The sequence below is a fragment of the Mytilus edulis genome, chromosome 10 (genome assembly GCF_963676685.1).
Source record: "Mytilus edulis chromosome 10, xbMytEdul2.2, whole genome shotgun sequence".
NCBI classification, from domain to species: domain Eukaryota; kingdom Metazoa; phylum Mollusca; class Bivalvia; order Mytilida; family Mytilidae; genus Mytilus; species Mytilus edulis.
Window position 1 is genome coordinate 41,590,160 of NC_092353.1, and position 12,668 is coordinate 41,602,827.

General features: G+C 32.2%; 1 pseudogene; it reads right to left on the reverse strand.

Annotated features, from left to right (window-relative positions):
- The window catches only part of LOC139492773 (uncharacterized), a 12,627-nt pseudogene extending 3,088 nt beyond the window's left edge, over positions 1-9,539 (reverse strand).
- Between the last annotated feature and the right edge of the window lie 3,129 nt (positions 9,540-12,668).

Sequence of the window (12,668 nt, forward strand, 5' to 3'; positions counted from 1 at the left end):
CTAAGTTTAATTATGTCCAAATAATTCACCAAAACCAAAAAACTGGATTTTTTCACATTTGTTCCGTTTCCATGGTAACGGCAGCCATTTTTTTATGTTCTTAAGACCTACTGCAACCCGAAATTTTGTGTTCCTCATTATAGTTAACTTTCATTAAGATTGGTTCCATTGGCTCCAAGAAAACAAAATAGGTGGAAGAATAATAATAATACAGAAAAAGAAACAGAGGAAAAGCAATATGTCACCCGACATTGTCAATCGGGTGACATAATAAGAGTGTAAAAAAAACTAATTGTTCTCCATCTATCTTCTGAAAAAAGGGGGAACACCTATTGGAAATCGTAATCGTTAATCCAAAAGTAATCGTTCATCAAAAGTAATAGAGACAACATAACGCAACGATTCGGGACCATCAGTTGAACTAAAATGTAATATATATAATATAAAAGAAATAATTAGCCAAATTAGATGGAAAGTTTTACAAAATAAATACTATTGCAACTGTTACAACTAAACATTTTATTTCCAGAAGGAAAAGATTTTTTTTTACAGAATTCCAACAGGAGTTTTTTGTACAAACAGTAAAAAATACCCACAGCATCTTTTTGTTTTAATAGTAAACATTTAAGGTAGATAGGGTGTCTTCCTCCATCTTTGATTTGGAAATACCAGAAAAGAAAGGTCTAGATCTTTAATAGAATGTGCAAATTTTTAGAGTAGTAGGTAATTCATGTGTAAGAACTTCCACATATATTTAGAAAATGACATGTTGTATCATATTTATAGTTGTATTTTACAAAAAAACAGAAAACTTGTTTGATCAAATTTTTTTCAACTTTGCCACATAAGGGGAGGCAACTCAAATGCAAAGGGCAGATAATTCAGATTAAGGTACTTTTACAATAGAATGTGCTAGGAATTTCTCTATTTTATTATGTAGCAAGAAAACGGGTCCCGGTGACCCCATTTTTTTCATTTTCTTAACTGAAAGCATACTATTAAACCTATCTCCTCATATGTTATCTCAAAATTCTATGGTATAGTTTACGCTTTATTGCAGAAAATTTGGTTTTCCATGCATAATCTATACAAAAGTTGTCAATTTTGAACGCCATGTAGCATGAAAATAAGCCTGGTGACCCATTCTTTATATTACTTTTTTTTTTAAAGTATAATATAAACTACATTTTGACAAATTATTAAAAAATTCTATGGATTATAATTTTAGACACCCCATCTACCTTTAAAGGTGTATGGAGGGTGTTTTAAAGGAGATAAATTGACGTCTTGTTGATAAATATTGTTGTTACACATAGCTTTAGGCTTTCTAGTCACAATTGTAACTTTGTACTTTGTTTTTTATGATGTTGTCAGTTTATTTTCGACTTAACTCCCCTTTGGTATCTTTCGCCCCCACTCCCCCCTCTGTTCGTGTTAAAGAACTATTGATGTCCGTTTTCATAAATACATACTATGTCCACTTTTGTTATTGAAACGTACTTAAAAGTTGTTATGATATTGTAATCATTATATTTATTTATGTTGGCCTAATTTGTGTTGTGTGGCCTGATAGTTGTTTACAAAATAATCTCATAACTGTGCAGTTTAGAAATTACTGGAACAATCACAGATACTGATGGAATGATTGGAACTTTCCATTTGACTAACATAACGATTCCAGAATGATCCTAATAAGAGAGGCGTTATTTAAACTTCTACATTTTTCCAGAAACTTCCGTTGTAATTCACTAGGACATTCCTTTTCAACAGTGTTCTAGAAATTACCGTGGACAACTATATATATATACAGACACTAAAGTTAAACTTTCAGACTAAGACATCGATAGACATAAGTTTTCACAGCATTTGGATTGACACTTTTATTTTACAAACAACATCATACGGGATTGTGACCTTAGTAGTGAACGTTATATTCAGATTGGATTCCGAAAAGATTTCAGGTCATGGTAGGGTCAAGTGCTTGCTAACATGTTAACCCAGCCTCCTTTTGAATGTGCAAGTTCCAAATCAGGAGTCAGTAATTCTAAGGTTGTTGTTTGCGATTTTCATTAATATTTGTTTTACGTTTATTGTGTTTTAATTACATTAATTAATTTGTTTTTGTTAGAAATGTTTTACATTTTATCTTTCTTAGCGTTTTAAATTGCCGTTCATAGCTTACTTTGCGGTATATATTTTGCTTAATTGCCAACTCTCTTGTTGATAATTGGCCAAAAGCTATACTAAAACATCTAAATCACGTTCCCTTTTCACGATTATGATCTACGGAATTAGACTATTTACCGAATTTGTAATAACATGAGCAACACGACGGGTGCCACATGTGAAGCAGCACATGAAATCACCCCCCATTTTGTTTGTGTGGTTCGTGTTGTTGTTGTGCTCCTATTTGTGACATTTTGTTCACGCATCATTGTCAATATAATGGAATGTGATACGACTGTCGTACAAGTGAGAGGATTAACGCTATAAAATCAGATTCAATCCACAATTTTCTACATTTGAAAATGCCTGTACCAAATCAGGAATATGACAGTTGTAGTCCATTCGTTTTGTCATTTGATTTTGCCATTTTATTAGGGACTTGACAAAGATTGAATTTTCCTCGGAGTTCAGTATTTTTTGTGATTTTATTTTTTCTCTTACATTAACTTATAATATAATGTATTTAATTTTTAAAGATCAATTATATTCACGATTTTGTTGGAAGAATTTCGACAGAATTTGATCTAATGACTTCATAAAGAACACTGGTGAACAACGAATGCATCGTTAATGATGTTCCAATAAGTAAGAAAATAATATACACTTTATAACATCTATACTATTAAACGAGAAGACCTCATTTTGTGTGTTGCTTCTCTTCCTTCCACGATAAATTAATCATCATACCTCTGTGTTCTTATAGGTAAAGTGCATAGTCGCATTTGTCCATCCATTCTTTTGATTATTCAGATTGAGTTTATTTTTTTAGAAAAACGACAAAAAAAGGATATTGATTCCGTCATCAGACTGACTTTTAGTCATAGATAAGACTTCCGGTTTGAAACATGCACAAGTACAACCAATCGTATGATAGATAACAAAAATGAAAAATAAATAAGCGTTCTCCATATCATGGTTTTTATATCGCAAGAACCACAACTATTATACCTCCTTAGAGAGACAATTATTTTTCGCGTTTATCTATCTACATGTGAACTACGATTATACTACTTAAATATATAGAAACTCTCTGTATTCTGTCTACTGTTTTCTTTGAAATGTTTACTATTTAAGGAGTCATACCAGTTGCATATATATTTAAATAAGTAAAACATGTGGAAACAAGAATGTGTCCATAGTACACGGATGCCACATCGGCACTATATTTTCTAAGTTTCGAGTTGATTGGACTTCAACTTCATCAAAAACTACCTCGACCAAAAACTTTAACCTGAAGCGGAACAGGAACGAACGAACGCACGGATGCACAGACTAGAAAATATAACGCCCTTAAATGGGCATAAAAGGCAGGACCTTTTTCGGGACGTCGGGATCGGGTGCGTTTAAGCTCGGGAATTGGGGATTGATCCTTACGGGATCCGGGAATATATTTTTCGATTACGGGGTATGAATTTCTTTAAATTCTGCATCTCGGGATTTCATGTTTTCATCCCGGGATTTCAGAATCAGGACCCCTCCGACCACCCATCAAATTAGCCAATATAGTATAGCAGTGATCGCCATGGAGAAGAAACTTTATAGAATTAATAGTTAATAGAAAATTAAATACACTTTAATATTTATAATATAGATACGAATGTTCAAAGTATACAGAAACGCGAAAATAATGGAATATAACAGAAAACAAAATAATAACGGACTTTGAAAAAAATGAGAGGGTTTAGAAATATTGTCCTGTCTCCATGTACCTATATGACTTTTGATATCAAAAGAGTACTCGAGGACAGGACAATAATTATTGCGTTGATAGAGACTCTCCAAATAATATAGCAGTAAAAAGAATGGAATTCAACAGAAAAAATAACGGACATTGGAAACAAGGGAGAGGACTTAAACTGTTTACAAGTACCTATGAACTTTGATAGCTTTTCTGAAATTCTCCAGATATGAAATCTTAATTAAAATTCTCCAGACACAGAATCTCACAAGCTCTAATGCCCGCACAATTTCGCGGGTCTGTTCTAGCATCTAATTAACCTTATATCGAAATGAACGAAACACCTATCTATGCCTTTTGTATATAACAATGTAGCCTAATCATGCTGATGCTTCATCCGTTTTTGTATATAACGTTGAACTTTATTTCAACTTTCAGAGAACATTAATTAATCTACAACTAATGACTATTTTACAAATCGATTTTGGAAAAACTATTGTTTGGTGACGTATGTTATTCCGACGTTTGATGTTATGATACACATGATATTTAAAAAAATATATTATACTAGTTACAACGAAAGGTCATAAAAAAAGCCGTGTTTCTTATTTCAAAATTATTTTCTCCGCATTGTTAAATATTCATTAATTTTTCACCGCTTACACCTATTTTTTTATTTATTTTTTACCTTTGCTGCAGTAAAATAATATGTTCATTTTATTTCTTTACGGTTTGTTTTGTTTCGTTCTTAAATTTATTTTATCTTTATTCTGACCGGATGTGGCTGTGTACTTTAAATATCCAGCACAGCCAAACGGACGCAATTTGGCAAGGTTTTAATATGACGCTAGTCGGGAGATGACCTAGTTATTTCCTTGTCACTCATGCGGACGCTTGTACAAATATGCTCACCATGCTATCGATTACTTAAATCAAAGTAAATATTGACTTTAAGTTCCTTTCACATATAGACGTCTAAAAAAAGTACAATACAAGAACAATGATGAAGAATAAAACACAATTTTCCATTAATGTTCCGTGCACCTTATCCATCATCAGCATGAATAGCCTCGTATCAAATGGCGTCACTAAAAAGAGATTATGTGAACAAATCTCGAAAATCATACAAATTAAACATCTTTTGTGGAAAAGATAAATTAACAATTCAATAATCTTGAAACTCATCCAAATTTTTTATAAAAAAGATGGAAAGTTGAAAGACAGAATTCTATAATATGACGATGAATGTAGAACCTGTGGGTTTGCGTTGTTTTAACACTGTCAGGCAAGTGAATCTCTTCTCTTTAGATTATAAAGTGTCCAACTGAAATGAAATGGTAGTGAACACATCTATTCATGTGAGATATGTAAAAAAAAAAGTAGTAACATTAATGGTAAATTTTCCTTTGTTCTAGTGAGTTCAATTCAGTTATTTATAGAGGAGTGCGTTAACTGAATGATTTTTCTTTAGTTATTTCACTCTCCAATCCCGCATTTGAAGACTTCTCGTTTTGGATAGCAAAGAACGGGAGAAGCTTAAACAAGTGCATTAACTTCGATCTCAAAAGTTGTTAATGCACAGTCTGGCTCCGCCTCCTTGAGTTAGTAATAAGGGAGGTATAGGGGGAAATTTGGATTCAAAATACTATTTTTGTCATTGGCTTGACCTGGTTTTTTTTTTTTTAAATCAAATTGGGATAGGAATCCCACGACAACAATTCTTTTAATGTAATACGTAAGAATGGTACCTTTCCCCATATTGGTTTCGTGTGGTGTGAACTGCTACGAGTTTAATATAAAATGGCAAATAAGAGAAAATTCGTTGATTAACACAGCTTAGAACACTTAAATATGACAGACAATGAAGTTATCACCATGGGAACTCTATTGAATTTATCATATATTTCTGGTAGTTTTCGCCAACCTATTAACATATTTGCAAGCTTGAAACCCTATCCAAGCGGCACGTCCTATCAGCTTGTATATAGGAACTCCCCCTAGAGATTGACAACGATGTGTGAACAAAAACCAGACAGAATATGTAAAATTGTTCAAAATAGGGGTACATCAGTCAACAAACAGTATGATATAATCTTAATCACTACAAAGACAAACAATAAGGGATATAGAAAAAAAGAACATAAGCAGACACGAAAAACCAGAATACAGAAATCTAGCATAGCGCACATAATGACGGGGTGTACAAGTACGGAGTCACGTCAAATAAATCACTTAAAAAACAAGCAAATAAATCAACAAAGGCAAACATCTTTCCTCGTTTTGAATAAATTGGTGTAAACGGGGAAAATCTGATAAAATTTATGACTGTTCTGTATATTCGAATGTCACATTTTGAAAATCTATACTACTAAAGGAAGAGACCGATTCCATTGAACTCTTCTGATACCAAACAAAGTCGTAAACATTTTTATAACGTATAAATGTAGTGATTTGTACATCCTAAATTTGTCTTTGAAACATCAATTTTTGAGAAACTATCTCGCTTCGTCTTATACACTTTTGCGCATGCTCAGTCGACGTACTGCCCGCAGAATTTAAAAACTATGTTTCAATACTTGCCCAATTGTGCGCGACTTCGCATGCATCTTCTAGTAATTGAGAAATAAATAAAAGCGTATATAAGAAAACCTATATCCAGAATAAAAATAGACTTCAAGAACTTTCAAAGCGATTTCAGCTTGTACCGGCCGACATAGCAGCCAAAAATTTGGATGTGGAATGTCGTAATATAACGCGGACGTTCTAAAGAGTGAAATTTTAAATTCATCTACATTCTAGTCCGTGCGCTTCACATGCGACAGCATTCACCAAATTGACAATATCTGTTTCGAAATGTGCATTACATTGCATAAAATAACCGTCCTTATAGTGTTTTTCCGTTTGTGATTGCTGCACAAAGGTGAAAGCATAAATGTTGGTGATACTTATATAACTGACAAATCTTGTCAAAAATTTGTTTGTTGTGTTGCTTTGGCTAGACAGCAAGAATCATATCTGACGGATCCACTGATGTTTTATCAAAGAAAGCAGAGTTAGTATATGCCCGAACCTCTTTAAAGTGTCAGGTAAAAACAATAATAGTATTTATACAATCAAAAAATTAAAAGCACTTACTGCCCAATATTTTTGTTGTCAAAAATTGAAAAAAATATGAAAAATTTAGCAAGTCACATTATTTTAAACACTTTTATCTTCAGATAAGATTTAGATGCACACCTCGCACTGATCAGTAAATTTTACAATTTTATCAACACGAAGAGCAATTGCCACTGTCTTTTAAAAAGTTACATGCCGGTAAAAAGACATGAACGGGGAATGGAAAATAATTTAGACAAATTTATTTGGTTGTTTTTGGTGGGAGGATGTTTCATATGGAAAACCTGCTATACATATTTAATTTATCAGGTGTCAACATATTTATTGGTGTTAAGAATATTCTTAGAGCTGATGGTGAACAGATAAGTACAGCTTTAAGTAACCCGATGACAGAGAGGTTTCAAGAGCTAGACATGGATGGAACAACATATAGCCATGGGTAAAGACGGTGCGGTGCATCTGTCATGTTAGAGAAAACAAGTGGAGTTGTGAAAAGAATAAAAGATATGACTTATATACCAGTGTATGCCACTCACTGCTCTGCACATAGACATACATACATAATGTTAATGCGTTTTTACAATTTACATATTAAGTGATTATGCTAACGGCTAATGTCGTGGCAAGGATAGCAAAGGGATAATTTCTGCTATGTATCCGTCCTTATGTGTCATTGTCCCACAATGTAGATTAAGTGTTTTGTCAAAATAGCAACAAAAGATAACCTAAAAGTAAAGGTCACCAAAATGTCAAACTTAGTGTTCATGTATGTCCATTGTGACATGAACTTTTTTATTTGATACCTGCTTATGTTATGGTTTACTGAAAATGAAATACTCCGAAATAAATAATGTAATACATGAATGTACTCTTTCTTGTACCGTTCCAACTTATGAAAAGCTTTAAATGAATAACAGCTTTACATTTGTACATGTAGATGAGAAAGTGAAACTTAAAAAAAAATATTGAGTGAAGGATTGAACTGGCAAATCAAGATGCTTAAAGGGAACAAAGATCTTGCACACAATATGTTATTTTCAAAAGGAATACATTGAGGCACCGATTTATATGGATCAAATGCAGTTAGTAGGCTGTAGAAGTAACAAACTCAGGAGCGGATACATTTTGTACGGGCAAATATCCATGTTTTTATATGAGACGAGCTCTGACATCCCTAGACCCAAGCTTATCTGGCAAGTCAGCCATTGGAAGTCAGAGAAGTATCGGGCTAGAGTAAGGTGTTATGTCCACACTCTGTATAAAGTCTTGGATAATAGATGTTTTAATGGTTTTCTGTTCTATAGTTATAATGATTTCAATGGTATTGTCAGATGATAGGTATTGGACATGATTTTTACATAAATATTATGCATTTTCTTCTTGATGTTATCTAAAAAACAGGAAAATACATTTAAAAAAAGGCAGGAATTTGATTTTGAAACAGTTTGTGTCAGTTGTTTGCTTGTTTTGTTCTGTTCTGACTTTTTGTAAACACATGTGGCGTCATTTTTTAAAATATTGTATGAATGACTCCCTTTTTTCTGAGTTATGTACAAGGTATATTGTACACTAAAGCATTTTTTTCTAAATGAATTGTATCTTAAACAATTGAAGCATTTCGCAAATACAAAACTCCTGTTTTTTCTGAAATAAAGTATATTATTAACATTACACTTGTGTCCAATACGTGGCCCATGTTAATCATGATAACTAATACAGCATTAATTCCTCATCTCTTTACCAATCCTGCACAACAATTGAACGAAATGAGTATCCATCTTTGATGACCAAACAGGCTGCCAATTAATTTAAACAATTCAATGTCCTTATAACATATTCCACAAACACACTGCTGTTTCGGTGTAAGATATTAAATCTCCATCGCAATCTTTTCGCAGCCCTTGTTTGTCTAATAAGTTCAGCAGATTTGAAAGTTGTCACTCGTGGAAGTTCGTTTCGATAAATACTGTCAGTCAAAATGTATCACTGTGGTGGAAAATCAAATTCTTGCCTGGTCCAATCGTGCCTATAACATGATATGTCATGTCCAAGAAATCCTGAGTGGAAACAACAGATGTTTTTGTCGTTGTCACCGATAACCTGCAAAAGTTAAACATGTATGTAGTTTATTTTTTCATTAGAAGTGGACAACGAATTTATCATATGGCATGTAATTTTAACGATATACATTAAAATTTAATAAATCAATTTTGAATTGAGGATGACTTTAAACTTGCGTTTCCTTTTGCTGGAACGCATTTGACGGTTAACGGTCTGCTTAAGTATGTAAACAGTATTTCAGTGTCGCACAAATTACAACGTGATCAATGGTAAATGATATTAATATTCGTCCTTTAAATATTAAATAGGCCCGAGAGGAATCTTTCTATATTGCAAGCATACCTGAGTATGATACAGTGGCATTTTCTATGGCCACTACAAAATCTTGATGTGACTCTGTTGAGGATATCAATATCTCGTGCGATGTTTCATCAATTATGCCAACCACATTGGGCATCTCTGTTCATTTTCCTCTGCCATTCTTGTCTAGTTGTACACCGAACGTTTAAGGGCACATATCACCCACAAAATAATCCAAATTTGTTTTATAACTTAGCCAACACTTGCAATAATGATACCGAAACTCAAAAATAGAAGAGTGTTCGTGGGATATTGACTCAATAAGTCTCAATGAAATTCTATTTTGCACTGGAATAACTTCATTTCCAGTCGTGGTTTTGAGGTTCATTAATGACGATGTCCTGGATAGAAACGGTCGATTCTCCGGTTATTATCCAATATGCACATGGTCGCTGAATAACGACGGCGTAAACATTAACGATAAATTCGTCTGCATAAGTGTTTATCTAAAATTCTAAGTCTTATACTGAAATTAAAGAAAATCAGTGGTTTTCTGGAAGATGTCAAGTACTGCCAAAAAATTTGTATCAAAATTAAAAAGAACTAAATCATCATCAGTTTTAAACAGTGGAAATGGAATGCTGTAAGCGATTTATATCTCGTATAAGTCATTAAAATTACCATAAAAAGTATGTTTTTTTTTGTTCGGTCATTGTATTTGTTTTTCTAGCTTATAAGTTTGTTTATCAATCAGACATACCTTTTTGCCAACGTGTATATTGAATGTTGGTTACATGATCTCGTGCGATTGTTAAGCACACATATGTATCATATAATCTTCGATTACAAGCAATGGCCGGGCGTATGCTTATAGAAATCTTAGATAATGTGAAACTAATAGTCGAGGGTTACAGTAAATTTGTCAATAACTGGGGAGCAACTTTAAAAGAAGTAAAGGACAAATTTGCTATTCTAATACGACGTGCTTCTTTCGCTTTGTAAACATCAGCGTGATAAAATTCTCCATATATCTATACTTAGCGCAGACTCAGAAATATACATAATAATGGCTATTCCAATATACTTCCCACGTAAATCCACATGTATTGGAACCTATTTGCAAACCTTTTACCGATTTTTTTGTTTTAAAAATTGCAGCTAAAAAATACAAAATTACTTTTATTTGTTATATTGGATGCCATATAAAAAGAAGTAATGCACAAGAGCTCGATGAAATCAACAAAATAAAAATAAAATAAAATTCCGCGAAAGTCTTTTAATGTTTTTGACGCATGTAAGTCATTTCAAAACGTAACGTCATACAAATGAAAACGTTACAGTTGAACGTTTTCTGTTACGTCCTGTAGGAAATCTCTCATATGGAATGTACACGGAATATAGTAGGAAAATTGCTTTGAAATCCTACCAGAAAAAAGTGATATTCTCAGTTGGAAAGCAAGTCCTTGGAAACGTCCGTTGTCGTCAAGCTCTATCAGCAACAATCGCAAGGGGAATTAATTAGGTGGCGCTACAGTCGTCCATAACGTCAAAAAGTCCGCCAAATCAATCGGTTAGAAGGTTGACGTTTAAAGTATTTTTTCAACTTGTCATGCTTTTCTTATAATTGAATTTTAAAATTTGTAGGTTTTTCGACCAATATAGTTTCAATAGTACATACAAACATTATCAAAAATAGATTGTTATTGCTATTTTTTTTTATCCTGTTCAAAACAAAATCAGCCATCTTTTTTGTTCGCCGAAAACATCGATTTTCCATAACTTGAATTTTGCGTATCCAAATACGGAAACGAACGGTAATAATCTTAAATGAAACCGGGTGTCCTATTTCATATTTCTACACAATTTTGAAGCCATAATTTTTTACTGTTATACATCAATTTTAGTGACCACTAGTCATGTCAATTTGTACCTAGTTTTGGCTGCGTTTCTACTTCATACGGTAGAGTAAAATTTCTTTTTTATTGTACCTGTTTCCAAAGTGCTCTTAAATACTGATTTTATTATAGATATGTATAAAATTTTGATTAAAAATTGTTGTTTTTCACAATTCCATACAATACCTCCATTTTAAAGTAATTAAAACCCTTTTTGATCCCCTACATAAATTGACGTTGATATTGTTTTCTTTTTCTACATAACGTCATATAACGCTAACAAAATATGTGTCAGGGTCATGTGCACAGTTGGAAAAATGAAACACAAACAAAGTTACTCTTTATTTTTTTGCGTTTGCACTACGTCTTAGAAATTTTCTTTATACTGGAAATTCATAAGACTAATTAATGAATGATAGTCTATGGATGGACAAAAGCACAAAAAAATAGCAATAGAAATTGCATTGCAAAGAAAATTTCTGGAGGAAAAAAAATATGAGAAAAGGAAATGAAGGTCAGTTATAGTTATATAAGTTAAAAACCTTGCTTATTTAATTATTTCTTTAATGAGTAAGCTACATCAACAAGAGCAAAATCTAGCTTAGTAATCAAGCCAAACAAGAAGTAAATTAATAGAGATGTGTTCTAACAAAATTGAATTAATTCAAATGGCAAATTCTTGTCAAATTTAATCATCATTGATCATTAAGTTTCATTTCATTACAAAGAATATCCAATTATTTAGGCCAAATATACTATACTTTATTTATAAATTTATACAGCAGCTGAAGCCCCATTTTTCTCTCTCAAAAAAGGTTTACTTACAACATTTAAAAGTGCTACAAGCTGTGCTAGCTATCCTAATAACTGAATTTTATAATAAGTATGTCACTTTCACTTACAGTATTATTTTTTATGAAATTTCTGTCAAAATTTTTGGTAAACTTTTCCTTTTTCTGTATAAAATATTATGATATTTTATAGGCATCACTGTAATGTTTAACTAAGAAAAAAAGGCTCGAGTTAAAAGGCTTTTATTTTACTCTTGGTCCCACTTTATAGAATATAAAATAATAATGGTAAGTATAATTTATTATATATTATTTTCATTATAGACATTTTCAGAAAGATTTTTCTAATTGTATAACATAAATTTTATTGCATTAAACATTATAAGAAGTGTTTTAAAATAAATTCCACAGGCACTCGTCTCAGAATTTTTTTCCCTATATATACCTTTGTGTTATATAAAGGTATATAGGAAAAAGAATTCTGAGACGAGTGTTTGTGATAAATTCTACAAGAAGTGATCCCATATATAAACCTTTATAAACATTGCAAAGTAAATTTCATCAGCCAGAGATAACTTATATAAAAAAAGGCTAAAATAA